Source organism: Triturus cristatus, chromosome 7, assembly GCF_964204655.1.
Source record: "Triturus cristatus chromosome 7, aTriCri1.1, whole genome shotgun sequence".
NCBI classification, from domain to species: Eukaryota; Metazoa; Chordata; class Amphibia; order Caudata; family Salamandridae; genus Triturus; species Triturus cristatus.
In genome coordinates, this window is record NC_140590.1 from 1,017,620,298 (window position 1) to 1,017,646,306 (window position 26,009).

The following is a 26,009-nucleotide window of genomic DNA, read 5'->3' on the forward strand; positions in this document are numbered from 1 at the left end:
GGAATCTCTTGACGTGAACGGTATAACCACCAAGTGGTATACCATATTCAGAACCAGCTTCCTACACCTGGGGAGGTGGGTGGGCGTGTGAGGATCTGCAGCTCTACATGCCAAGAACAGATGCACACTGGTAAGTAGCATTTTCAGTTCGAGGCATATGAGCTGCAGATCTCACACTTAGCATAGACTGTACAGCAGTATCTCCCCTAGCGGTGGTCACCTGTATCTGTTGCAGTAGTTTGAAAAAGGGTTTTAAGAACAGCTTGGCCTACAGAAGCTTGTTGCTTGGCTTGCACATCAACACAATAGTGTTTAGTGAAGGTGTGTGTTGTAGACCATGTCGCTGCCTTACAAATGTCTTCTAGGGGAATGTTCCCTAAGAATGCCATGGAAGCCCCTAGTTCGCGTGTTGAGTGCGCTCTAGGGGGAATTGTTAATGTGCGCTTGGCTTTTTGGTAGCATATTTGGATACATTTAACAATCCATCTTGCAATCCCAGCTTTTGAGATGGGATTACCCTTATGCGGTGGAGAGAAAGCTACAAACAATTATTTTGTTTTGCGAAAGGATTTAGTCCTGTCAATGTAATAGAGTAGAGCTCTTTTGACGTCTAGGGTGTGAAGAGCTCTCTCTGCTACGGAGTCCGGGTTTTGAAAAAACACCGGTGGCTCCACAGATTGATTAAGATGAAATGCAGAAATGACTAAGCAGGAATTTTGGGTTTGTTCTGAGACCCACTTTGTTACGATGTATTTGTAAAAATGGCTCTTGTATGGTTAAAGCCTGGATCTCACTTACCCTCCTGAGAGAGGTGATTGCAATAAGGAAAACTACTTTCCATGTGAGGAACTGTAGTTCACATTTATGTAGAGGTTCAAATGGGGGTCCCATGAGCCTAGTAAGCACAATGTTGAGATTCCACACTGGAGAGGGTTGTAATCTTGGAGGTATGACTCGTTTAAGGCCTTCCATAAAGGCTTTAATTGCTGGGACCCTAAAAAGTGACAAGTGTTGTCTGTTTTGTAAGTAAGCGGCAAGTGCTGCTAGATGTAGACGTATGGATGAGTATTGCCAAATTACATCTTTGCAAATATAGTAAGTAGCAAATTATGTTCTGGACGCATCCAGTGGATCGATATGATTGTTAGTACAGTGAATGGCGAATCTTTTCCACTTTGCTGCGTAGCAAGCTCTGGTGGTAGGGCGCCTGGCCTCTTTAACCCCTTGCATGCCCGCCCCTTTCCCCGCCCAGTGCCGCGCCTTGCATTAGCGGGCAGAGTTCATGACGAGCTGGACTCGTCATGGGCACAGCGCCACCGCAGCCCATGACGAGTCCAGCTCGTCATGGGCACTGAAGGGGTTAATGATGTTCATACAGTCCGGTGGAAGGTTAAGGTAACCGAACTGCTGGACTTCAGGAGCCAGATCGCAAGATTCAGTTGAGTTGGATCAGGGTGCCTTATGTCTCCATGGTTCTGCGTTAGTAGTGATGGGGAGAGTTGAAGTTTTTGGTGTGGGACTAGTGAGATTTCTAGTAGTGTTGTAAACCACGGTTGGCGCGCCCATGTGGGAGCCGCTAGGATCATTTTTAGAGACTGTTGTCGGAGCTTACGTACCACTAGTGGAATCAGTGGTAGTGGCAGAAAAGCGTACGCAAATCTGCCTGACCAGTTCATCCATATCGCATTGCCCTTGGACAGTGGGTGTGGAAACCTGGCGGCGAAGGTTGGGCATTTTGCGTTTTCGTGTGTGGCAAATAGATCTATGTCTGGTTGGCCCAACATCTAGAAAAAATGTAAAAACTGGTGGATGTAGTTCCCATTCGAGAATCTGTTGCGTCTGTCGACTTAACAGATCAGCAATGCGATTGTGAACTCCTGGAAGGTGTTCTGCGAGGAGGTATATGTTTTGTGGAATGGCCCACCTCAAAATGTTCTGTGCAAGTTGGGACAGTTGTAGAGAATGTGTTCCTCCCTGTTTTTGTATATAATACACGGCTGTCATGTCGTCCGTTCGGATCAGGACGGCTTTGTTATGTACATGGAGTTGGAATGATTTCAGGGCCCGGAATATCGCTAGTAGTTCCAGATGATTGATGTGGAGCACTTTTTGTTGAGTGGTCCATTTGCCCTGTGCTGTGTGAGCTAAGAGATGGGCTCCCCACCATGTGAGTGATGCGTCTGTTAGTACTATCTGTGGAACAGGCTCGAGGAACGGCCGCCCTTTGGACAAGTGTTTTGTGTTCCACCACTGCAGAGCGATGTGTGCGACTGTCCACCAACACCAGACCTGTAAGTTGGCCCTGAGCCTGATTCCATTGATGTGCTAGACATTCCTGTAAGGGACGCATTTGAAGTCTTGCGTGAGGTACGATGAAAATGCAAGATGCCATCATGCTTATGAGTTGCATGAACACTCTGGCTGGGAGAGAGTATTGAATTTGAAATTTGTTGATGAGAGCTTTTATACAGGCTGGGCTGGGATACTCTAGAGCTGTGGAAGTATTTATTGTGGCCCCCAGATATTGATGTACATGAGGGCTGAAGGTGCAACTTGGTATAGTTGATTGTGAACCCTAAGTTGTGTAGTGTTTGGATGGTTTGATGAGTGTGTTGGATACACTGGTTGAATGATCTGGCTTTTATTAGCCAGTCGTCCAGATACGGGAAGACATGGATCTGCTGTCTTCGTAGGTGTGCTGCTACTACTGCAAGGCACTTGCTAAACACTCTTGGTGCAGTGGTGACCCCGAATGGAAGGACTTTGAACTGATAGTGTTGTCCGTCCAGTACGAACCTTAGATACTTCCTATGGCCAGGATGTATGGGAATGTGGAAGTAGGCGTCCTTGAGATCTAGTGTGGCAAGGAAGTCTCCTTGTTGTAGTAGTGGAAGCACCTGTTGGAGAGGGATCATGTGAAAATGATACGAATGTATATACTGATTGAGGGGTCTGAGGTCGAGAATTGGCTGTAGGGTCCCGTCCTTTGAGGATTAGGAAATACAGGGAGTAAACCCCTGTTCCCTGGTGTAGTAAGTGGACTGGCTCTATGGCGTGTTTTTGCAGCAGTGAGAGAACCTTGTTTCAAAAGTATAAGATGGTCTGCGGACATTGGACGCTGTCTGGGTGGTATGTTTGGGGGGGGGGGGGGTAGCTGTAAGTTCCAGGCAGTAACCATATTGGATCATTTGTCTTACCCACCTGTCTGTTGTGATGGAGTTCCAGACAGGTAGGAACTGTGTTAATCTTCCCCCGACCGGAGTGGAATGGTCTGGGGGGAGTGGAGGGAAGTCACTGTTTAGCAGCAAGGGAGGTACGAGTGTTGCTGTTACCTCGGCCTCTCCCATTATTGTTGTTCCCTATGTAACCTCCTCTAAAATATCCTCTATTGGGGGATGTTTGGGTGGTGTTTTTAAAGGAAGATGAGCTATCTGTGCCCACATTCTTGGAGGCTCCTCTATAAAAGGAGCGATGAAAGGAGCCACGCTTTTGCGGAGACTGCAACGCTCCCATGGACTTACCAGTCTCTGTATCTTTTTTCATTTTTTTAAGAGCAGTGTCCACAGCTGGCCCAAAAAGTTGGTTTTGTTGAACGGCTGATTTAGAATGGTTGTTTGGACCTCCTGCTTGAAGCCTGAAATGCGCAGCCAGGCATGTCTTCTGAGCAGTATACTAGTATTAATAGACCTAGCGGCAGTGTCTGCCGCATCAAGGGTACATTTAATTGATGCATTGGTGATTAGTTTGCCCTCTTGGATTAGGTCATTTGCTTGAGTTTTATACTGGTCAGGCAAATGCTGTAATAGAGTTTCCAGCTGGTCATAATGGGCCCTATCATATCTAGCCAGCAGTGCTTGAGTGTTGGCTATGCGCCAGTAATTGGCTGCCTGCGCAGCTACCCTTTTGCCAGATGCGCCTAATAAATTCGATTCTTTATCAGGGGGCGGTGCATCCCCTGAGGTTTGTGAATTAGCTCTCTTTCTAGCATTGGACACTACTAATGAATCTAGAGGCAGTTGACATTTGTTGTACGCAGGATCATCATGGGCAGGTCTACATTTCTTATCGATCCTAGGATTAAGAATCCTGGCCTGAACAGGATCCTTAAATATCTCAGGCGCATGCTTAATGACCCCTTTAATCATTGGCAATATTTGTACAGTTTTCTGGGACTGTTCAAATGTGTCTAGAAGAAAATCCTCCTCTGGTGTGTCTGAGTGCATGTGCACCCCATGAAATACGGCAGCCCTATTGATGAGTTGTTCAAACTCAATATTATCATCTGGAGGAGATGGTTTTGTTGGGTATGGTTGGGGGCTTGGGAGGTCTGGGGGATCTATTGGATCATTATAATCCGAATCGTCTTGTGGTGGGTCATCTGGATCTGTGAATGGGTCATTAGGGTCACCACCCACCCCTAGGTCATCATCATCATCGTCTGGAGGTGGTGTATGTGGTGGAGAAGTTACAGGCTGAAGCGGTGTAACAGGTTTGGAGAGAGGAGGGGTGTTAGATGGAAGGATAGGAGAAGGAGGCGGCATAGGTGATGTGGCACAATCCTTTACAGGCACTGGAGTGGTTTGTGCTGTGTCCAATTTCCTCTTCTTGCATGGCACAGCAGGGATATTTCCTGTTTTAGGGTTTTCTGTTTAGGATCAACAGGATCCGTATGAAAAAATTCCTCCTCCTCGATAACCGCTTTCGGTGCCGATTTTTTCGGTTCCGAGCAGGGCTGTTGCTGAGTCTTATTCTCTTTAGCCTTAGGAGGCGTGGAATCCTTAGGCTTGGTTTCCGGTTCCGAAGGCTTTGGTTTAGGAGCCGTGGCGTGATTCTTAGATTTAGAGGTGTTCAACGCCGGCTTAATCACAGTTTCGCTTTGGAAGTGGAAGGAATCGGAGCTGATTTCGGAGCAGTGTGTTCTTTTGGCTTCGGTGCCGAAGGGACTAGTACATGCGGTTTGCTCGATCCCGAGCTACCGGAAGGCTTGTCTTTTTTCTTCGGAGCCAGGCCCAAAGGCGGGGCTTGTGATGTGTGCTTTCGGTCGCGACTGGAGCCAACAGGCGAAGTCTTGACTGGTGCGTTCTACTTTGGTGTGGGGGTTGGGGTAGGGGCAGCAGTACTCACTCGTTGCCCAGGAGTGATGGGGTCGTCTGAGTCTTCTGCCTCTGACACGATTTGGAGATCTTCGGAATCTTCTTCTGGGACATCTGGGCCTTCGTCGAAGATGTCCACCGGTTCCGGAGCTGATCTCTGCGCCATGACGTGTCGTTGAACTCAACGATCTCGAATGGTCTTTGATCGAAAGGAGACGTAGGCTGGACAGCTGGACTCGTAATCTTGCGAGAGGCACAGGTTACAGACCTTGTGATGGTCACTGTGTGGAAATTTTGCTCCACACTGGGGGCATTTTTTGAAAGGCGTCCTTTCCCTGAGCCATAGACCTTACGGCGTTGATAGGCCCAGAGGCCCGCGTCGACTGGAATTGAACCGATGGAAGGCGCGTCGAGATTTCGATGTGTCTAGTCAATCAGAAAAGTTTGTGAAAGTTTTGCGCGTCGAAAAGTTTGAAACTAAAGTTTCGAACCGGTGCGCAAAAATTGCATCTGAACCCAATGGCGGAAAAAAACAATCTGAGGATGGAGTCGATGCCCATGCGCACTATCGTCCAAGGAAGGAGTCACCTATCTTGTGACTACAAAGACTTCTTCCAAGACAACAACAAGCATTGGCATAGCCAATAGGTCTCGCTTATGGGACCTTATAAGTGTTTAGCTATGCAACAGTTGCATAACTAAATACTTATAAGGTCCCAAAAGCAAGACCTATTGGCTATGACAATGCTTGTTTCTTGTGGGAGGGGAAGAAGCAACACAGTAAAGGCAGGGTGTGGGGGAGAAGCAGCAACACAGGCAAGAGGGAATGGGAGCAAGAAAGAGGCAACATGGAGGGTGGGGGCTTTATTTACAAAAAACACTTAACAACCAAGTATAGTTGAATGGATGGTCGAAATACATATTACTTCAGGCTTTGGGGCAGGAACATCATTAAGCACATAAAAGCGCATTACCAATAGAAAGATATAATGTTTATGTGTTAAAGTGACGTCTGCTTTGAAAAAAAAATCTTGCCTGGGTACGAGGTAATCTACTTTGGCCAGTGGTTCAACCTGTGTTCTGATTCAAATGAAGCCATCTATCTGGCTAGAACAGCAAGCAAACGTTTTGAAAAACTGTAGAAAAAATAACAACGGAAAATTAAACGAAATGAAAATGTAAGGCCGAAGGGGATTCCCATGAGTTAACTTGTCAGGAGCGGGGGAAAATGACACCGCCTCGAGTATGTAGAAGCATTCGGTGAGTCACACTTTTTGGCAAGCTCCAACAAGAAAATGAAACTCCACCCCACACTGGTCAAACAATACCTTATCAGCATTAGCCAGAAAATCCCGGATGGCCTAAAGAGGCGTTCATTTGAAGGGACAGTGGTCAGAAAGCATTCATAACCAAGTCAAATTCACCTGAACCAAGCCCCGTTGATTATCACTGAACTATTCAGAGCCGAAGCAGTCACGTTACTCGCATAAGCAAAGCTATCCACACAGATACCAAGCAGCTTAAGCAGGCACAACAGAAAACTGCACACCAATCACGAATACTTTTATACAGCTGTAACTCTGCCAAAAAATGTAACTGTTCGCTGCATTGTGCACTGAAGCTTGTAGCCAGCACAAAAATGTGGGTAGCACTTTCAAAACCCACCTACTAAATGTCTCGCCAGACCAGCGCATGCGCTGGGTCAGGCGAGACCTAAAAAGGTGCAAGCATCCAAGCCCAACACCAGATGGTGATCTAATGCGAAGTGTGAGATCTGCAGCTCATATGCCTCGAACAAGATGTTTCTTTCAGTTCTGTAAAGCATATCACTGTCTGCTCCGCAGGTCAATCATAAGAGATAAGCTCATTTTGAGAAATATGATTTCTGCCACATTTCCATCGCAAGGCAGCGTAAGGCTGAAAAGTTTTTTTCAGGCCCATCACCAGGATACAACAGACATTCTCAACCATCTTTTCAATGTGTGCTGAAAGAAAGCGCTAAAGCAGTGAGTCACAAATGAACTGTGCGGAAACTAGAAATCTATACTTTGTATGTTTTTCTCCCCTGTCACTTGCATAGGTCTTCCAACTTACTAAGAATTTAAAGAAGTACCAGGAGTACGCAATGAAACCTACACAAAACATTTTCACACGCACGTCTCTATATGTTATACTGAGGATGCTCAACAACGCAGAAAGGTGGCTGAAAAGAACTAGCTAATTACCTTAAGCAATAACATTTTTGGTATATAACCTACCCACAGATTACTCACATTGTGAATATTCCACAGGAGTCAGAGTAGGAAAAAATGCCACTCCCAAAGTACCTGACTGTCGAGGCTGTAGTGCTTTGTGAACATGTGCACCCAGCTCCAGGTAGACACCTGACAGATGTCCAGGAAAGGTGCTCTGCATGCTAACACAGTGGTAGCCACTTTGGCCCTGGTAGAATGGACACAAAAGCCTACTGGGCGCTGCTTTTTAGTCAGTGCATAGCTGATCTTTATTCAGAGGACAATCCATCTAAAGATAGTCTGTTTTTGCTTTTCCTTGCCCTTCTTTGCTCCTGAATACCCTACAAAAATCCAAACATTAACTCAAAGCTCTTTGGTACGATCAACATAAAAGCTTAGTGTCTTTTTAGGGTGCAAACAATAAAGTCTCTCTTTCTCCTTAGAGGGATGATGTGAAGCAAGGAATGCTGGAAGGGTAATAGCCTTAGCCTGCAAAGCATGAAATGAAGTGCCCACTTTCTGTAGAAAGGAACCAATGGTGCTCAACACTAACTTATTGGGACAAAAATATTTTATACGATGGGTTGACAGAAGGAGCCTGCAGAGTACTCACATGGCAAACTGATGTTATGGCAATGAGAAAAGTGCCTTCTCAGAAAGTGCCCTCTTTTTGCATGGTAACCCCCACTTTTTGCTAAACTGCTGATGTACTTAGACGGAGTGTGCTCTGGGTTCCTGCCAAACAGGTACCCAGGGCTTTTCCTAAACTGCATTGAAGACAATACCCTATTGGCACTCTTTGGCCACAGGTTAGTCCCTTGTAAATGGTACCACAGGTACAAAGGGCACTGTGCCCAGGAAAGGCCCCCAAGGGCTGCAGCACTTTTTGTGCCACCGTTAGAGGACCGGCACCTTTATACACCCACACGTGCGCACGCAGCCTTTGCAGGCTGCGTGTTGTGGTGCAGAACAAAGTGAAGAGTCGACACAGCACACATCCCTATGTGCCATGCCTACAACTGCCCTGGCATAGGTCAGCCACCCCTCTAGATGGGTGCACTATGCCAGTGGTGAGGGTACAGGTGCATGAGCCCAGTACTCCTACAGTGTCTAAGCCAATTCTTAGACACTAGGTGCAGTGATGCCATTAAGAGTATATTGTGCTGGGAGTTTGTTATTACAAACACCACAGTACCATAATGGCTTTACTGAAAACTGGGACGTTTGGTATCAAACTGTAAGAAACTGGCTCTATATATACTGCACCAAAGTGAGGTACAGTGTGTATAGAGTCCAAGAGTCTCCAGAGGTCGGTTGAGGTTAAAGTCAGATAGAACCTTACTCTCTAATAGTGGTAGCTTGGTCGAGCAGTAAGGCAGTATCAGTGCTAAGCATTTGATGTACCCACGCAGTCAGCAAATGAATTCACATACAAGAACTGAACTCTAGGCCAATTGTTGTTGTATAAAAATATACTGTTTATTTTTAGAACCAAGCAGGCCTGGTACAGGTAAGCATTGAATACGTTTCAGTAATAAGTTACTGGATATAGGACAGTTTGAAAATGCAATAGAAATTGTACTTTTTTTTTTTTTTTTTTTTTTTTTTTTTTTTTACAGGGGAGCAGTAGCATGCAACACTCAGCAAATACAATACATTGGAATACATAGGCTTTTTCAGTAAATTGCAGGTAAGTTACTTTTTACGTTACTTTTCTAACTTAGTGCTGGATACCTAGATTCAGCACTGGGACATTTCCTAGAAACAGGTAAGTAATTACGGTTTGGTTATTCGCATGATTTTTAAAGAATATTTTCAGTTTTCAAAACTCCACACTTGGAAACTTTTTTGGAGAAAAAGTGTCAATGTTATCCTATGGAATAAAAACAGGTTAACGGTTCACAGGTGGGAGTTAAGGTTCTGGGGTTAGAATCAGGAGTCTCCCAGGGTCAGTGATGCCCTGTTGCACCCTCAGCGGCACTAGGGCGGCTGGGTACAGAGTGTTGAGGCCCAATCTTATCCAATGGGGTATAGGGGGCCTCCGGTTGGTGGCTGCTGTCAAGCAGGCCACTGGGCTGTGGGCGCAAAGCTCCTAGGGTTAAGATCAGGGCAAGTTGGGGACCCAAGTAGCACCAAAGGTGCACCAGAAGCGGCACAAAGGCGGCCGAGTGCTGTTTTGAGGTTGGGTGCCCTGTTTTCAATGGAGAACCTCCTGGACAAAAACACTGCAGGCTCGGGGACGAGGATCTTCTGGGTGCGACCACCACTTCGAGGGGTAAGTTGGGATGTCGTGGGTTGGTTAGGCACCGTTTGTTTGGGCACATAAGGCAGTGGGGCGTCAGGTGCAGAAGAAGTGCCTTGTGACGTCGGATTTTCTTACCCGTGCTGGTCGCGATAGGGGGGGTCCTCTGGATTGAGGCTGCAGGCGTCGTCTCGAGGCAGGTCCAGGGTCACCGGATCTCGGGTCAGGATCGCCGGGGGGGACCTCCTCTTGGTGTTTTTCCACTCGAGCTCAGGCCAGTTTCAGCAGGTGCAAAGTGGGCTGGATTCGCTGTTTAAACACGTTCGGTGTTCACGGGAGAAACAGTCTGGGAAGTGAAGGCAGGCAGGTCCTCTGGGGTTTGTGAGGTTGCTGGCTTCTGGACACGCCGGGATTTCGAAGGAGAAGGTTCGAGGGGAGGCAGGCCTGTAGGACTGGGACCAAGTCAGTGAGCGTCGTCCTCTTGTTAGCTCTTTGTCCGTCTTTTCTTCTTGTAGGTAGGCTGGATCTGCCTTCTTGGTTCAGGGCTGCCCCCTAAATACTGTATTTAGGGGGCGTTTTAGGGGTCTTGAGGTCAGTAGCCAATGGGCTACTGACCTTAGGGTGACTACACCCTTGGTGTGCTCACCCCACATGAGGGAGTGAGCACAATCCCTAGTCCTGATTGGGGAGTGCCTGCCATCTGCAAGATGGCGAGCACTGGAGAGTGGGCTTCACCTCGACTCCCCCACCTGAGGGGTGGAGTTGGCAAAGGTGGGCACACCTCCTGGGCTGGCAAGTTTTTCCCACACGTCTTCCCGCCGAAAGGGAGGGAAACAGGGAGGGGGCCAGCTATTGATAGCAGGAGAGGCTGGGGGTCGCATTACAAAGGCTGCCAGGCCCTTGAAGCTCCCCTGCCACAGATGGCTCTTCGTGGCCTGGGGAGGTGTGAACACCTCCGCCCAGGAAAGGCTTTGTTTCGGGGCTCAGGGAGCATAGGCTCCCCCCCTAGGGGTCCAGAAACATGTATTGTGGTGGCAGGCTGGTGTGCACCAGTCAGGGAACCCATCAGAGGCTGGTCGTTTTTCAGGGGGCATCTATGTGTGCATTTTTCATTAAATCCCACACTGGAATCAGTGTGGGTTTAGTGTACTGAGAAGTTTGATACCAAACTTCTCAGTTTTCAGTGTAGCCATTATGGTACTGTGGAGTTTGTAATGACAAGCTCCCAGCACCGTATACTCTTATTGGCAGCACTGCAGTTACAATGTCTAAGAATGGCTTTAGACACTGTAGGGGTACAGGGCTCATGCACCTGTACCCTCACTACTGGTATAGGGCACCAGCTAGAGGGGCAACTGATCTATGCCAGGGCAGTGGGTTGTAGGCATGGCACACAGGGATGTGTGCCATGTCGATTCTTCTCTCTGTTCAGCACCAAAACACGCAGCCTGCAAAGGCAGTGCAAGTGTAAAGGTACAGGGTGGCACAATAAGTGCTGCAGCCCTTGGAGGTCTTCCCTGGTCACAATGCCCTGGGTACCTGTGGTACCATTTACCGGGGTCTGACCTGTGGCCAGAGATGCCAATTGGGTTAGTTTTGGGGAAAGAATACAAGCCCTGGGAACCTGATTGCCAGGGACCCAGGGCACACCAAGAAAAAGTGCATCAGTAGTCTGGCAAAAAGTGGGGGGTTACTGCAACAGAAACCCACTTTCCTACAAAAACTCCTCACCACATTAAATCCACACCGATGCCAGTGTGGGATTTGATGAAAAATGCGCATAGAGGGCATCTTAGAGATGCCCCTTGAAAAACGACCTAACATTAGGGTCCAGACTGAGTTGCTGCTCAGCAGCTGCCACCACCAGACAGGTTTCTGAACCCCTAGGTGGAGAGCCTGCTGCTCTTGGGGGTCTGAAACAAAGCCCATCATGGGACTAGGTGCCAAGCCTCCTCCCCCAGGATGGGCAGGGTCCACGAATTGGAAGCTCAAAGGTATGACGTCTTTGTGAGATTCCCCAGGCCTTTTGCTGCTTCCAGCAAGTGGCCCCCACTGGTTCTGACCCCCACTTTGGGTGGGAGAATCAGCAGGAAAATCAAGTGAGGAAGGGAGGTGTGCCCCCTTTTGTCAACCCCACCCCTCAGGTGGGGAAGGCGAGGTGAAGCACAACTCTGACCCCACCATCTTGCAGATGGGAGGTGTAGGAGGCTGGCTCTGTATAAACTATACCAAAGTGAAGTATTGTGTGCACAGAGTCCAGTGGAACCCAAAAGGAAGGCAGAGGTAAAGTAGATAGCACCTCACTCTCTATTTGGTGCAGTGTGGTCGAGCAGTAAGGCTTTATCAGAGGACAGTGTTAAGCATTTGTTGTACACAGTCAGCAAATTAATTCACACACAAAGACAACTTCAGAACAATTGTTTTTGTATAAAATTTTCTTTTAGTTATTTTATTTTCTAGAACCAAGCAAGCCTGGCACAGGTAAACAAATACTTTACAGTTATAATGCAGTTTGTAAACGGTTTGGATTGCAATTGTAAATGTACTTTTATTTGATTAGAGTAATGATACTATGAAAGCAATGCTTTTCAGAATTCAGTATATATACTTTATATAGGATTTTTAGTAAAGTATCATGCAAGTTACTTTTCAGATTACTTTTCTTACACAGTGCAGTATACCTGGATACTGCAGTGGGACAGTTCCTGTAAACAGGTAAGTAAAAGTCTTTTGGTTATTTAGTTACAGTTTGTAAGGATTGCTTAGATTTTCCAACTCCACACTTAATAACTTTTCGTAGAAAAACAGTCAATGTTTTCCTAAGGAGGAAAATAATGTTATCGGTTCAAAAGTAAGTACTTCGTTGTGGGAGTTGGTGTTCTGGGGTTAGACGATGCACTCTTGTTACACCCTCAGTGGCCCACGGGCGGCCGGGAGCAGACTGCGGAGTCCCAATGTAATTTAATGGTGGATAGAGGCCCTTCGGTTGGTGGCTGCTGACGAGCAGGCCACTGGGTTGTGGGAGCAAAGTTCCTCAGGGCAAATGGGGGTTTAGGCCAGCACAAAAGAAAGATGCACCCTAAGCGGCACTGAGGCGTCAGAGTGCCGTTTTGGCGTCGGAAGCACTGTAGCTTTCAATGGGGAGTCTCCGGTTTGCAAAAGCACTGCAGGCTCAGGGGCGAAGGTCTTCTAGGTGCGTGCACCACTTGGAGAGGTAAGTTGGGATCTTGAGGGTTGGGTAGGCACAGTCTGTTGGGCCACCCAAGGCCATGGGGCGTCTGGTGCAGGGGTGCCTTTTAGGGTCAGATCTTCTTACCAGCTCCTGGTCGCGGTTGTGGGGACCTTTCGTTTCAGGCTGCAGGCGTCAGCTGGAAGCTTGAGGCAGGTCAGGAGTCGCCGTATCTCCGGTCAGGATCGCCAGGGAGACCTCCTCGGTGTTAGGCCAGGTGCAGAGTGGTGCAAACTCGCTGATCCTTGTGGAGCTTGACTGTGGTTTGAATAAATCGGGTGTTCACGGGAGACAGAGTCTTTGGGATTAAAGGCAGGCAGGTCCTCCGGGTTTCTTGAGGTTGCTGGCTGCAGGACACACCGGTATTTTGCTGGAGCAGATTCGAGGTGGGGACAGGCCTGTAGAGCTCGGGCCAAGACAGTGGGCGTACTCCTCTTGCTAGCTTCGGCATGGCTGTTTGGTCCTTCTTTTCTTCGTGTAGTTTCTTGTCTGAGGAAGCAAGCAGGTAGGTAAACAGTTGGGACCAATGGGTCCCTTCCCTGGGGTGGGTACGCCCCCTATTAAGCCACCCTTCAGTGGGAGGAGGTATAAGCCTATCTCTGGTTGGCTGGGTCCCCCCCATCTGCAAGATGGCAGGGACTGAGAGTTGGGCTTCACCTCGCCTCCCCCACCTGGGGGTGTAGTTGGCAGAAGTGGGCACACCGGGGGCCAGTTTCTGAAAGCAACAAGTGACCTGGGGAAGCTCATAAAGGCAAGCCTTTGAAGCTTCCTCTTCGTGGACCCTGGCCATCCTGGGGGAGAAGGCTTGGCACCTCGTCCCAGGATGTGCATTGTTTCAGGCCCCCGAGATCAGCAGGCTCTCGACCAAGGGGTCCAGGAACATGTCTGGTGGTGGCAGCTGAAAGCAGCCACTCAGCCTGGACACTGGTGGTAGGTCGTTTTTCAGAGGGCATCTCTAAGGTGCCCTCTGTGTGCATTTTTCATTAAATCCCACATGGCATCAGTGTGGGTTTAATGTGCTGAGAAGTTTGAAACCAACAGTTTTCAGTGTAGCCATTATGGTGCTGTGGAGCTCGTAATGACAAACGCCCAGCACCATATACTGGTGAGGGTACAGGTGCATGAGCGCTGTATCCCTACATTGCCCAAGTTCTTTCTTGGGCATTCTAAATGCTGTGCTGCCATTAAGAGTAAAGGATGCTGGGAGTTTGTCATTACGAACTCCACAACACCATAATGGCTACACTGAAGATTGGGAAGTTTGGTATCAAACTTCCCAGCACATTAAAAACACACTGATGCCAGTGTGGGATTTAATGTAAAATGCACAACAGAGGGCATCTTAGAGATGGCCCCGGAAACTCGACCAACTTCCAGTGACCCGACTGAGTGGCTGCTAAGGCTGCCACCAAAAGACGTTTCTGGACCCCTGGGTCGAGAGCCTGCTGCTCTCTGGGGGCCTGAAACAATGCACATCCTGGGACGAGGTGCCAAGCCTCCCCCGTCAGGAAGGGCAGTGTTCACGAAGGGGAAGCTTCAAAGGCCTGTCAGCTTTGTGAGCCTCTTCAGACCATTTGCTGCTTTCAGCAACTGGTCCCCACTGGTTCTACCCCCCACTTTGGATGGGAGAACCGGCGGGAAAAACAAGTGAGGGAAAGAGGTGTGCCCACCTCTGCCAACTCCACCCCTCAGGTGGGGGAGGCGAGGTGAAGCACAATTCTGAGTCCCCGCCATCTTGATGATGGGGGGGACCTAGCCAACCAGGGACAGGCTCCTGCTACCCTCCCACTGGAGGGTGGCACGATAGGGGGTGTACCCACCCCAGGGAAGGAACCCATTGGTTCCTGCCCTTTAACTACCTGCAATGCCCCTAAATCTAGTATTTACGGGGCACCCTGAACCTTGCCTTACTCAGATCTAGACACGACAAGAAAAAAAAGGGAAGACCGAACAGCCATGCAGCCATCTAACAAGAGGAAGACGCCCACTGACTTGGCCCCAGCCCTACCGGCCTGTCTCCCCTCGAACTAGCTCCTGTGAAATCCCGTTGTGTGTCGGGCAGCCAGCAACCTCAAAAACCCCGGAGGACATGCCTGCCTTCACTTCAAAAGACTGCTTCTCCCGTGAACACCAAATTTGTTCAATTGCAATCTCTGGCAGCAGCAGGAAGACTGCAAATCCAGCCCACTCTGCACCCGCCGAACCCATCCCGAGCGGAAAAACACCACGAGGTGGTCACCCTGGCGATCCTGACCCAGGATCTGGCAACCACTGACCTGCCTCAAACCTCCAGCTGACACCTGCAGCCTAAATCCAGAAGGCCCCCCTAACCGCGACCCGGAGCTGGTAAGAAGATCCGACCCCAAAAGGCACCCCCCTGCAACCGACGTCCCACGGCCTTGTGTGTCCAAACTGACAGTGCCTAACCAACCCTTAACTTCCCAAATTACCTCTCCAAGTGGTGGTCGCACCCAGTAGTCCATCTCCCTGCCTGCAGTGCTTTTGCAAACCGGAGGTTCTCCATTGAAAACAGGGCACCCGACCTCAAAACAGCACCCTGCATCCGGCCGCCCCAGTGCCGCTGAGGGTGCACCTTTTGTTCTACTTTGTTTCCCCATTTGCCCTGACCTAAACCCTAGGAGCTTTGCTCCCACAACCCAGTGGCCTGCTTGGCAGCAGCCACCAACCGGAGGCCCCCTATCCCCCATTGGATAACATTGGGCCTCAACCCTCTGCACCCGGCCGCCCTAGTGCCGCTGAGGGTGCAACAACAGTGCATCACTGACCCTGGGGGATGCCAGAGTCTAACCCCAGAACCTTAACTCCCACAGTCGATAACTTACCTGTGAACCAATAACCTGTTTTTCCTCCACAGGATAACATTGACAATTTTCTTCCAAAAAGTTTCTAAGTGTGGAATTTTGAAATCTGAAAATATTCTTTAAAAATCGCACAAATAGCCAAAACGTATTTACTTACCTGTTTGCAGGAAATGTCCCAGTGCTGAATCTAGGTATCCAGCACTGAGTTAGAATACAAACGTACAAAGTAACTTACCTGTAATTTACTGAAAAAGCCTATTCATTTCAATGTACTGAATTTGCACCCTACGGCATTCCCTGTAAATCAAACAAAGTACAAGTTCTATTGCATTTTCAAACTGTTCTACATTCAGCAACTTATTACTGAAAAGTATTTAATGCTTACCTGTGCCAGGCTTGCTTGGTTTTAAAATAAAACTGTATATTTTTTATACAAAAGAAATTGGCCTATAGTTCAGTTCTTGTGTGTGAATTAATTTGCTGATTGAGTGTGTACATCAAATGCTTAACACTGTCCTCTGATACTGCCTTACTGCTCGACCAGTCAACCACAAATAGAGTGTAAGGTTCTATCTAACTTTAACCTCTGCCTACCTCTGGTAGGCTCGGACGTACGATATGAGCACTGTATGAATGAATGGTGATTTAGTTGCACTAGTGCCTGGACGAACCAAACTGCATCGTTTTTATCTTTATGCATTTTGTGTTTGGGGAAGGTGGCAATCTCCTGTGACATTGCATCACTTGGGCAATAGTTAGGACACTAAAGAGGGGTCCGTTTGTAGGTTCACCTTGTGATGTGAGATTGAATACATTAGGAAGTCTGCTAAATACGGGACGGGCTGTTGATTATGTTTTATGGTTCTTTCCACAGACGCAAGCATTAGCAACGACAGTGCTTCTGTAAGGGACGAAAATTATATAGTTACACATCCCTTCGACTTGGTGGGAGCTGGTATGTGGGCCCATAGCTCCCATTAGGTAAATATTGAATGATGAGATTATAGGACTAACGATTAGTTATTTTCTCATACACTGTAGGAATTGAACTCTAATTATACTGAAGAGAGCCTGTGTTTTGGACATTTCTTTTCTGAACTAAACCTCCTTGTTTTCTTTGTGTCTGTCAGTCCTTTTTTTGATGTTGTTTGTCCAGGGAGGTGATTATTGACCTCGTTAGCCCTGACGAATTTGCCACAAATAATTTGGCAATGAAACATGTTGGCCGTCATTAAAATGGTATACAACATGCTGTGTTTTTAAACGTGGGATAGACTCCTAACTTGGAATAAAGGAGGATAGTAATTGTGAGTTTATTCCTTTCTATTTTTATTTTGAGACCTCCTCGGTCTTTGCTTTTTCACGGGGGACACAAGTTTTCTTTTTAACTTTATTTTCTTCTTCACTGGACACATCACTCTGTTGTGAGAAAGTTATCAATGATGAAACAAACGTGGGCAAGCTGGTGAGAACCTGCCAGTAGCTCCTCTGGTGGTGCGCACGAGAGATACTTTTTTCCTACTGATGTTTTACACATATACATTGAAAGTTGGTGGTATGTGTAAAGTAAATTAAGTACATTTTCTGAAAGTACTGACTGTTCACTCTTTGACTATCTGTTCTCTTTATTTTTTAGAGTTTGAGGCACACAAAGATATTAAATAGGTGGATGTTTTTTGATAAAATTATCTTTCCTCCTTCCAATCCTGACCATAGTGAAGAGTGCCCAATGTGTGCCAGTTCTCTGTTGTTGAAAGTAGTATATATAGAGCCAGTTTCATACAAGGTTCTCCATAAAAGCTTTGATGATGGAAATTCTTAAGGGGGAAATGTGTTGTCTATTTTGGAGATAGGCAGCCACCGCACCTAAGTGGCGCTAGGTCGAAGTGAAGGTTAGTCCACAGGTTTGCAGGCGTAGCATATATCAGACAATTTCCTGGACACTAGCTACTAAGGAGTCCATTTATTAGGAAATGCAGTAACAGACCCACCTTTTTCATTTGGCAGCATAGCAGGCACGAATAGTCGGTTTGTGTGCCACCTTGAGAATATTCATGCATTCATAAGGTAGGTTGAAGTAGCTAAACTCTAAGACTTCAGGAGCCAGATCGCAAGGTTGAAGCACCTAGTGCCTGATTTCTCCATGGTTCTGAATGAGAAGATTCGGCCTGTTGGGGAACCTCTCATGCAGAACCACCGCGAGTTCGATGCGAGTGGTGAACCAGAGCTCTATGGCCCAGGTGGAAGCCACTAGAAGGAGGGTGTAAGAGGATCGCCAAAGCCTCGGAACCACAAATGGAAGAGGGAGAGGCAAAAAGTGTAGGCAAATATCCTTAATCAGTTCACCCATAGTACATTGCCCACAGACTGTGGGAATCTGGAGGTGTAGTTTAGGCATTTTCTGCCAAAGTGAAGTAGTCCACGTCACAAAACCCCCATTGCTGGAAGTACAAGAGGAGGACTTTGAGATGGAATTCTCACTTGTGGACTTGCTGCTGCAGTCTATTGAGGAGGTCGGAAAAGTCATTGCCCAGCCCAGGAAGGTACTTTGCCAGCAGATAAATTCTGTGATTGACAGATCAGCGCCAAATGGTCGGGGCTAGATGAGAAAGCTAGGGAGAGAGAGCGCCTCCCCGTCAGTGTAGGTAATACATGGCTTTCATGTTTGTCGCGGACTATCTTGTCCACAATGAGGGGGGAAGGAAGGCCTTCAGGGCTAAATGGTCAGCTAGCAGCTCTAGATTGTTGAGGTGGAGACCCCGGTAACTGGGTTTGCGTTGGCCTTGAACAGTCAGGTTCTGTAGGTGTACACCCCACCCCATAAGAGATACATCCCCTGTAGGAAGCTGGCTCTGTATATACTATACCGAAGTAAGGTATAGTGTGCACAGTCAAGTGAAATCCCAAAGGCAGCAGAGGTAAAAGTAGACAATACTTTACTATTTGTGGTAGTGTGGGCGAGCAGTAAGGCTTTATCAGAGGGTAGCGTTAAGCATTTATTGTACACACTCAGGCAAGAAATGATGTCACACACTCAAAGACTGAACTCAGACCAACTTGTTTGTATAAAATTATTATTTAGTTGTATTTTATTCCCTAGAACCAAGCCAGGCCTGGTGCAGGTAAGTGAAATAATATTTTGCAGGTATAATGCGGTTGAATACAATTGAAATGCAATTCATTGCAATTGGTTTGTTTACAGGTAAGTCAACAGTCAAAATTACTTTACAGTTAATTTTGAGATTACTTTGTACGTTACTTTTCAGGTTACTTTTTAAGTTACTTTTTCTACTCAGTGTGATATGCCTAGATACCACACTGGGACATTTCCTAAAGAATAGATAAATAACTCAGTGTTTGTAAATTTGCAGTTTTTCGTGGTTTTCATACAAACCAACTCCATACTTAAAAGTATTTTCAAAGATAAACAGTCAATGAAGTCCTATAGGAGAAAACAAAATGGTTACTTACCAGTAGGAGTAGTTTTGTAGCTTGAAGAGTTTTCTGGATTCACATGCTGTGCATCATTCCGCCATCTAGTGGTTGGGCCCGGAATAGTCTGTTTTCTTGGGTATTCTTGTGTGTTTTGGGCGTCGACCACCATTTGGTTCCAGGTCCGTCCCCTGCGTGACGTCAGACAGCGCCCTGGAGGTCGTTGTGCGTAGTAGTCTTCTTCCGATTCTTTTTTGTGTGTTTCAGTCTTATAGTCTTTTAGATGGTACTTTAGTCAATTGTTAGTTTTAGTTCTCAACCTGCTTGCATTCCATGTAGGGGAGGCTCGGTGGGTCGCATGTGAATGCAGAAAACTCTTTAAGCTGCAAAACTACTCCTACTGGTAAGTGACCATTTCGTTTTGCAGCGTGAATCCTTTTATGGATACACATGCTGTGCTTCAGATTACGTAGCGGTTTCTCCTTTCTTGGAGAGGCTGTGATAAGAGAAAGACTTTGTGAACAAGTGTTGAAGTACCTTTTGTCCTACTTGTGCTTCCTTATTCATTTGTATGTCCACACAGTAATGCTTGGTGAAAGTGTGTGGGGACGCTCATGTTGCTGCAGAACACAGTGTCTATCGGCACATTGGCCATGAATGCTAGAGTTGCTCCTTTTTTATTTTCCTAGTTGAGTGAACTTTTGGCTCTACGCTTAAGGTTTTCCCTGCGGTGGCATAGCATAGTTGATGGTTTGGACTATGCATTGTGCAATAGTTGCCTTTGAGACAGATGTTTCTGTCTTGGTATGTGAGAAAGCAACACACAGCTGTGTGCCTTTGCAAGCTTGTTCTGTTCATTGTAGATAGTACAGTAAAGCCCTCCTTACATCCAGGGTATGGAGGCTCTTTTCCCATTTTGTTTGTGGGTCTTTGAAGAAGACTGGTAGAAGAATGCTTTGATTCAAGTGATACTTGGACACGACTTTTGTTAAGAACTGAGGATTAGTTCTTAGGATAGCTTTGACTTTATGGATTTGAATGTATGGTTCTTCTATGGCTAATGCTTGTAGCTCACTTACTCTTCGTAAGGATGTAATGACTATTAGGAATGCTGTTTTTAAAGTGATGTGTTTGAGGTGTGCTTTATGCATGGGCTCAAATAGTTCTGTCGTAAGTTGTGTGATGACTCAATTTAAACTCCACATGGGGGCTGGAGATGTCCTTGGGGGTGCAATGTTTTTAGATCCCTCTAGGAGTCTCTTTATGACATGTCTTCTGAAGAAGCTCTTGTGAGAAAGTGCCCTCTTTCTGCATTGTTGCCCCCACTTTTTGCTGAATTGCTGATGTACTTTTGAGTGTGCCCTGGGCTCCTGCTTATCAGGTACCCAGAGCCTATGTTCTTTACCTAAAACTGCATTGAAGCCTAAACCCAATTGGCATCTCTGGCCAGAGGTCAGCCCCTGGTAAATGGTACCACAGGTATCCAGGGCACTGTGACTAGAGAAGGCCCCTAAGGGCTCCAGCACTTATTGTGCCACCCTTAGAGGTCCTGTACCACTACACACAAACACTGCCTTTGCAGGCTGCGTGTTTTTTTTTTTTGTCCTCATCTGCCACTCAAGTTTCAAAATGCAATCTTACAGGATTACACACATTGTGCTGCCTCAGTTACTAAGACTGGTTGGGGCAGTAATGTAATGAGAAGACTAACCCCTCAGCAGCAATGTTTCACCCAGCAATGATTACTAATTCATAACCGGACAGGCAGTAGCTAAAATCCAGCCAAGGTGCTAAACTTAGCACCATGAAGCAGGTAACCCCCAGAATGGGGTTAATGGCTTATTCATTGGACCAGGGAAAAAAAAAAAAGAAGATACTCAATGAACCCAATTCAGGAGATGCCAGAAAGATCTTGGATCTGGATTACCAGATCTAGCCAGGTCTAGCTTAGAGATCAGCAGGGTAGAAGCATACCAGTCATAAATAGAAGGAGATAAAGGGTCCTTCCACTTCCTACATATCTCCCTCCTTGCTAGCAGGATGGCATAAAAAATAAGCTTTTTAGCCGAGGAGGGGACCCCTTGATGACAACCAAAAATTACTGATGTTAAATCCAGGGTAATGTTAACTCCAACCGAAAGTGACAGGCTTTTACTAATGGCTTCCCAAAATAGGGACAAATGCGGGCACTCAAAGAACATGTGGACATCGGAAGCAGCCACCAGACCACACTTCGCACAGGCCACACTATTCCCCCTCGGAAAATTTAGAGAGACGAAGGGGTGAGTAGTAAGCTCGATGAATGGTGAAAAGATGGTTCCTGCGTAACCATGCAGGTTTGACAATATCCCACATCATCGTACAAGACGTATTCCAAAGATGTTGTAAATCGGAATTGGTGACGTGGCGAGACCAAAGTTCCTCTGGCAATGTAAAAGTTCCATCCGATTCCTCAAAGATTAAATTATACCACAGTGAAATTTCCTTCTTGGCAGGCGGCTTATCTACCAAAAGCATTATGAGATGACTATATGCACCCAAGGGAAATTTAACACCGTGTGGAGGTTGAACTGAGTATGCTCGAGACCAGCTTGATATTTGAAGATACTTAGGCCTGGAGAAGTTTGGACCAATTTTAGCACAAAAATACTCCCAGGGTAACAACTCCCCGTCAACAAATAGGTTACCCCACTCCTCCAAGCCAACCTCTCTCATAGGTACCGCTAATGCATCCCCTAACCAGGCTGGACCGTCAGGAAGGTCCCACAACGGTGTCCTGCTTCCATAGTACCCAACTTTAATTGTTTTAAACATCTGTGCCCATATTCTGGCCATACCCCTTAAAATGTTCAATTTAATTTTTTTGAAGAACTTGGTGTTTCCAAATTTAAAAAGAAACCCTGACTGACTTACCCCTTCTACGTCCAATAACATTGAATAAAGGGACCGTACTCCATAGCCTACTGGGCTCTTTAATAGGATCCTGGCATGTGATAGCTGGAAAGCCCAGGCATAAGCCTGGAGATCAGGAGCAGCAAGCCCTCCTTTTTCCCTACGCCTCCTGATTTTTTTCCAGGAAATTCTTGGAAGATGTTTATTTCAGATAAAAGTGCTAATGTCAGACTGCAATTTTCTGATGGAAGCGGGATCAAAATATAAGGGTATCGTATTGAACAAAAAGGAGACTTTAGGTAAGATGGACATTTTAACAAGACTGACCCTACCCAGTAGGGAGAGTGGGAGATGAACCCAGGTCTGGAGCAACTTACGACATTCCTTAGCAACTTTTGCAAAATTAATAGTGGTAATCTGGTCAAGATCAGCTACTATATCCAAACCGAAGTATCTCATCCGACTCGCCGGCCTAATTTCAGCGTTAAAGGTACTATGGTCAATATTCCAGGTCATCATCTCAGTTTTCAGAGTATTAATTTCATATCCAGAGACCATCCCAAACTCCGAGGCCAACTTAAATATTACTGGGAGGGCCTCTTGCAGATCAGAGGTAAATATAAGGATATCGTCAGCGTAGAGGGCCACCTTTCTCTCCCAGCCCCTGTACGCAAATGCCTTGATGTTAACACTATCCCTCAAAATCTGGGCAAAAGGTTCAGCATACAAATCGAACAGGAGCGGGGAGAGAGGGCAGCCCTGTCTAGTACCCCTCGAGATGTCAAATGAGTCAGAGAGTATACCATTTACCAAAACGCGAGCCCTAGGGTTCTGATAGAGAAGACCAATCGCCTGACGAAATCTATCCCCCACGCGAAACTTTGCCAAGGCCTCCGACAGATACAACCAATAGACTCTGTCAAAGGCCTTGGTGGCATCCAGCGTGACAACCGCCAAGGGCAAAGACTTCATACATGCCATATCAATTGATCCGATCAAATCAAAAGTCAATTAAAAAAGCTGTCGCCCCTTAATAAATCCCTTCTGGTCAGTTTGTAAAATGGAAGGAGCGACCAAGGCCAATCTCTTTGAAAGAATGAAGGCAAAGATCTTATAGTCTCCATTCAAAATAGAGATAGGTCTATAAGAGCCACAGGCTGTTGAAGACTTCCCTGGTTTCAAAATAACCGTTATGGATGCATTATCCCATGACGCAGGTGGAGATACTCCATCCAACAGAATTTGATTAAACAATACAACCAAAAAAAGGACAAGTTCCTGTTCTAAGGATTTATATATTTCAGCAGGCAGCCCATCAAGCCCAGACGCCTTGCCTTTCTTGGCATCCTGGATGGCTTTCCTCACCTCCTCTTCCGAGATTTTACTATCCAGTATTGCTGACTGATCAACGGAAAGTTTTGGTAGATCTATTTTCCCGAGCCAATCATTAACCATAACAGTATCCAAAATCTTATCTTCATGGTAAATGCCTTGATAGTAGTCTCTGAATGCTGCTCTAATATCTGCATCAGAAGAAAGAGGGACGTTATTGACAATGATCTGGTCAATGTTATTACGAACCTGACCAGTTTTTACTTTCCATGCCAACAACTTGCGAGCACATTCTCCATACTGAAAATGTGCTATTTTACTGGCTTCCCATCTTTCCTGAAGCCGCCGGTTAAGGATCGAGGTCAGTTGGCCCTTTAAAGTCAATAATATAGACCGCAAAGGTGCTAAAACAGCATCTGTAGAAGCGAAGTTGGCGTCGATATCAGCCTGCGTTTTAGTCAGATTCGCCTCGACTAAGGCAATAGCCTCTCTATACTCCCTCCTTCTATATGACATCCTACCTGTGATAAGACCCCTCAAAACGGCTTTACGTGAGTCCCAGACCACACCGGGTTCTGCAGAGCCCACATTCAACTCTAAAAAAGACCTCACTTCTGATTTAAAAAAAGTGACATCTTCAGGGTGAGAGAGTAAAGTACGGTCAAAAGACCAAGTCCTTACTTCATCAGAAGTAGAAACCACAAGTTCCAGGATAACAGCAGAATGATCAGATAGATGTAATGGGAGATAACAGATGTCCTTAACTGAGTCGGATAGACTATGGTTAATTAATATAAAATCTATCCTAGACTGATGGTTATATTTATAATTTCTAAAAGACACCCCCTGCTGCTGCCCGGCCCTTAATCTCCAAATATCGACATACCCGTATTGTCTCATTTCATTCAACAAAAAAAGATCTTGATTTCGAAGGAATACGGGATCTATTGTTGTGGGATTTATCCAAAACTGGATCCAAAACAATATTGAAATCACCAGCCAATATAACTGGTTCAGGGAAGGACAAAAGGTGAGAAAAAAATCACTTCCAAAGATGTAGGGTCGTCAAGATTGGGGCCATAATAACCAACAAGAGTAAAACAAGCATCCATGATTACCAGATTACCAGAGAAGCAATAACCCATCTTCCCGCAGGATCCACCTTAAAGTCCAATACCCTGGCCCTAAGCTGCTTTTTGAAAATCAATGCCACTCCTCGGGAAGTCATATATTGGGAGGTCGATATCATAAAATCAATCCATTTATTCCCTTTAACCAGGGCATCGATTTCAGACTGGATCAAATGTGTCTCTTGAAGGATGATGACCTGGGCATCTGAGTCGCGAAGATATTGCATTAAAGTTCTAGTCCTAGGCTGCGTGTTTTGTTGCAGAACAAAGTGAAGAGTCGAAATGGCACACATCCCTGTGTGCCATGCCTACAACCCACTGCCCTGGCATAGATCAGTCGCCCCTCTAGCTGGGTGCACTATACCAGTGGTGAGGGTACAGGTGCATGAGCCCTGTAACCCTACAGTGCATAGGTCCATTCTTAGACATTGGTAGTGCAGTGCTGCCATTAAGAGTATATGGTGCTGGGAGTTTGTCATTACGAACTCCACAGCACCATATTGGCTACACTGAAAACTGAGAAGTTTGGTATCAAACTTCTCAGCACATTAAACCCACACTGATGCCAGTGTGAGATTTAATGAAAAATGCACACAGAGGGCCCCTGAAAACCAACCCACCTCTAGTGCCCTGGCTAAGTGGCTGCCACCACCAGACATGTTTCTGGAACCCTGGGTCGAGAGCCTGCTGCTCTCCGGGGCCTGAAACAATGCACATCCTGGGCCGAGATGCCAAATCTCCTCCCCCAGGGTGGGCAGAGTTCACAAAGGGGATGTTTCAAAAGCTTGCCGCCTTTGTGAGCTTCCCCAGGCCAATTGCTGCTTTCAGCAACTGGTCCCCACTGGTTCTGACCCCCACTTTGGGCAGGAGAACCGGCGGGAAAAATGAGAGAGAGGTGTGCCCACCTCTGCCAACTCTACCCCTCAGGTGGGGGAGGCGTGGTGAAGCACAACTCTCAGTCCACACCATCTTGAAGAGGGGGGGACTCAGCCAACCAGGGACAGGCAAATGCCCCCCTCCCACTGGAGTGTGGCATAAAAGGGGGTGTACCCACCACAGGGAAAGGACCTGTTGGTCCCTGCCTTTCACCTACCTGTAATGCCCCTAAATCTAGTACTTAGGGGCACCCCTGAACCTTGCTTCCTCAGATCCACACAAGAAACCAGAAGAAAAGAAGGAGGACTGAACAGCCGAGCAGCAGCTAACAAGAGGAAGACGCCCACTGACTTGGCCCCAGCCCTACCGGCCTATCTCCCCCTCGAACCTGCTCCTGCAAAATCCTGGTGTGTCCTGCAGCCAGCAGCCTCAAAAAACCCGGAGGACCTGCCTGCCTTCACTTCCAAAGATGCTTCTCCTGTGAACACCGGATTTGTTCAACTGCAACCTCTGGCAGCAGCCTGAGACCGCAAATCCGCTCCAGTCTGCATTTGCTGTCCACGGCCCAAGCTTGAGTGGGCAAACACCATGAGGGGGTCACGCCGGCAATCCTGAACCGAGATCCGCCAACCACTGACCTGCCTCAAGCCTCTAGCTGACGCCTTCAGCCTAAATCCAGAAGGCCCCCCAAACTGCGACCAGGAGCTGGTAAGAAGATCCGACCCCA

General features: G+C 46.9%; 1 protein-coding gene across 2 annotated transcripts in view; it reads right to left on the minus strand.

The window, feature by feature from the left end:
• The window catches only part of AFF4 (ALF transcription elongation factor 4), an 862,537-nt gene that overhangs the window by 135,943 nt on the left and 700,585 nt on the right, over positions 1–26,009 (minus strand). The window lies entirely within an intron of this gene.